We start from the raw sequence: 3,832 nt of genomic DNA, 5'->3' as shown, positions 1-3,832 counted from the left end.
AGCGTGTGCGGAAGAAGGACACCGGGAAGCCTAGGTCTGTGTCCTTCGAAAGGAAAACATACACAGAGAGTCTGGGGTGCTTTTATTAAGCAACTGATTGATAGCTATCAATACAGAAGCCAAACTTCAAAAAAAAATTTTTTTCCATAAATGAGAGCTTATGTGAGTACAGACAGGGGACTTGGATCGAGACCAGTCTGGCCACCTTCTCTTCTTCATACACAATGAATGTTAGCTGTTGATTTTTTTGTCTCCCAGAATAAAGTGTACAAGTGAGTCTCTCCAGAATTGCTTATTCGGAGTTGGGAAATGCCACAGAGCAAGCAATTCCTTCAAGGCAGAAGGTTTATCATGAGTGAATCGAGAATCAGAAAGAAGCCACAGTCAAGGGAAGATTAAATAGGAATGCTCTGCCCACACACTGGGCTCTCCTGGGAGAGTGGCCAGGCAACTGTTTGCTGTGGGAAGAGTTGTCATCCCTCAGATGCTGAACTGAAAGATGGCCCCAGCAGGGTAACCCCTGCCCACCCCCACATAGACTATATGTAGGCAGATATAGGACTACACTGGTTATTTTTTATCTAAGACATACAAGAGAATCAGCAATTTCCTTTGACCAGAACTTTGAAAACAAAGATCAAAATGAGGGATGATGAAGGACCGGACCAAGCCTCAGTCTGCAGCTGAAATGAGACTGACCTGGCATACAATATGGGCCAGTGGTTCCTGAGCCCAGGAAGTCACAAAGCAGGCTCTGGAGTCAGACCACCTGGGCTCAAATCCTGAACCATCTCCTACTCAGCTCTGTGACCCTGGCAAAGTCAATTACCTTCTCTGTGCTTCTGTTTCCCCACGTGTAAAATCAGGACAATAGTGTCCGCCTGAGAGGATTGCTGTGACTACATGACTTAGGACAATATTTGGCATGAAGTGCTATGTGAGATTAGTCATTATTTTGATTGGAATCAAGCAAATTTACCAATATCTCCAAAAAAAGATGAAAACTGAGGAGCAGAAAAAATTTTCTGATGGGCCCTCATGCATTTTAAAATTCGTTTGCTTTTTCTTTGTATTTTTATCTAAACAATATAATTTATTCCAGATGAAAACATTTTCTGCAAAATATAGTATTTTTGACACTTTCCATGCAACCCCATGCCTTGGAGAGCTACAGCATACAGAGAGTCCCCTGCAAATACCACAGCCTGGCCCTTTATTCAGAATCAGGCTTGTTCTGGGGCCACTCCTAGAAGCGCTGGGTCAAACTGGGTGGCCCTTGTGCAGTACAGGCATCTGACAGAAGTATAGGCACTGTCCCATCATCTTGTTCCAGGGCCCTGTTGGTCTCAAGAATTCTGCAAGGATACCAGAAGCTGCACTGCCTATCTAAGAAGAGAGGGAGGGTGAGACCCTCCCTCCCTGAGCAATGAGGCTCTTTGCACGTTCCTGGCACACAAGTATTTGGCAGCAGAATCCTTGAATGAAGTTTCCAAACTTTCAGCACTTGGTAACATCTAAAAAAGGCAATGTACATACATTTATAAACATTATGTTAAAGAGAAACTAGTATAATGACTCACGTTCGTCAGATGTTTAGAGTGTGCCATGCAGTGCCAAGCACTTTAGATGCGTTATTGTATTTAAATCCCATCACTACTTCATATGATAGGCATTATCATTATTATCCCCATTTTACAGAAGAGAAAACTGAGCACAGAGATGTTATTTAACTTACCTAAAGTTATACAGATAGCAGGAGGCAGAGATGAGATGAGAACTACAAAGCCAACGTTCTTAGCCATAATGTTAAGGAACCTTTACTCTAGCCATCAAAATGACTCAGATATAATTGTTTTTTTTTATACAATTATGTGTATAAAGCTATTGTTATTAGATTTTTGGTACTATTTTGCTCCCTTTCTTTTCAAAAAAGAGTCTCAAGAGTGGATACTGAGCCGACTAAGGGTACTATTTCAGAGACTGGTTACACAGAGTGCCATCCTGTTTACCTCCCACCCCCAACATATACTGAGACTCTTTCTGGGTGATTTCCTACAAAATCCTTTAAACAGAGTGCTTGAAGCAAACATGTCTCGTGCTCAGCCACCAAAAATGTGTAACTTTGACCAAATGAGCACTATAGAAGCACAGATTAAATGACCCGGGAATGGGAAACCAAATGTTCAAATGAGGTGACTGTGCAGTTAGTGTGTGGCTTGGGGGGAATTTGCCACCTATCATCTCACAGGTAGGTGAAAGATCTCAGTAGAGATGACCTGTTGTAAGGTTTCTGTTCAGATGTTTATGAGACTAAGGATGTGAGGAGAAGTGCTTCAGAGGTGAGAGGGTGACCAACCAGAGGGAAGCAGAAAGGCAGGTTGGAAGAAAGGAGACCATGGAACAAGAAAGAAAGAGCCTGGCTCTGCTGCAGACCAGCCAGCGATGGTGCCCCTCATCAAGCACCTGTCCTACAAATGCAAATCAGTCTCTGGAAACACAGGACATAAGGGACAGAAGGCTAATGGGTAGTATGCAATCCAAAAGGTCAAACCATATGAAACCGCCATTATATAGGTAAAAAACAGGCACATATTGGCAATTTCTTATGATTCAATCTAATAGATAATAAAGCTCCTCTATATAAATGCAGATCTGAACGATACATTAATGAAAATGACGAGATGAGAACTAAATAAGAAATTAGAAGACTCTGTGTTCCAGTCCTGACTTGATCTCCAAGTCGACACGTGTGGACAATCCTAGACAAGTCTCTTAAAGTTCTGCTGCCACACCTTGCTCATCTGTAAAGTAAGACTCAGACTAGACACACTTAAGTCCACTCCAAGATGAAATTCAATGAGAAGCCACTATAAGAGTGTTGATAAGGAGGCGTGTTCAAAATGAGGTGAAGAAGTCAATGCATTTGACCTGTGATCAACTGGAACAGGAGTAGTCCTGGGGGCAAACTGATGAGTACAGAGCAAGCCATAGAAAACCTGCAAAGATTTACTCTCCCTGATTTGCTGGTTAAGAGAACCACAAGAGAAGCATAGATAACAACTTAGCTTAAATACTAAGTAGTTTCAAATTTACCTTCAATAAAATCAACTAGGACAACTTAAAGCAGTCTTTTTATTGAAGCACAGACATTTTCTATTATCTGTACTGGTGATTTTATTTATCTCTATTTTATTTATCATAATGTTTATACTATAAAAATTTATGCTGCAGTAAGTATAAAAGTCTCCAGTTGAATTAACTAAAAATTAGCTTCAAGAGAGCCATGACTCTAAGAATGTCCCACCATGATATTTCTGCTGGGCTAGACTCTCTTTCTAAATTCTTCAGATGATGTGGGGGGTTTGTGAGAAAGACCCCTTGTATGCGTCCCAATTTGTCCACGGTGCTACTCTGGCTGCACAGCCCTGTACCCTTGGTCTACATGCAGAATTCTTTCATTATTCAAAGTCCAGTTCAAGCCTCACCTTCCCTGGGACAGCATCACCAACTGCTCCCTAATGGGCTAATCCCACCTTCCGCCGCACCGGCAACTTTTCAGTGTGTCCTAATTATTTATTTAAGTTCTGTGAACCCTGTTACTCCTTATGGGTACACAAAAATTCATCTTGGTATTTCTGATGCTTAACACAGTTCCTGATACATATTAGGTAATCATTTTAAAAAAAATTTGATTTGATTTTCCTTTTGGTTAAACTTTTTATTGTTAATTTGAAAGATATTAACTTCTAGTACATGATGACATGATGTACTACTTATTAATTATACCTTTTTATCAGTAGAAATGAGAAACACTGATGATAATCTTTATCAA

At 40.7% G+C, this 3,832-nt stretch overlaps 1 protein-coding gene across 3 annotated transcripts in view; it reads right to left on the bottom strand.

Annotated features, from left to right (window-relative positions):
- Positions 1 to 3,832, bottom strand: part of GNAL (G protein subunit alpha L) — a 158,556-nt gene that overhangs the window by 88,784 nt on the left and 65,940 nt on the right. The gene's annotated exons all lie outside the window — the stretch shown is intronic.

Source organism: Pteropus vampyrus, unplaced genomic scaffold, assembly GCF_000151845.1.
Source record: "Pteropus vampyrus isolate Shadow unplaced genomic scaffold, Pvam_2.0 Scaffold434, whole genome shotgun sequence".
In the NCBI taxonomy this organism is placed as follows: domain Eukaryota; kingdom Metazoa; phylum Chordata; class Mammalia; order Chiroptera; family Pteropodidae; genus Pteropus; species Pteropus vampyrus.
Note: the sequence above shows the minus strand (reverse complement) of the source record. Positions and strands in the feature narration are given on the sequence as shown.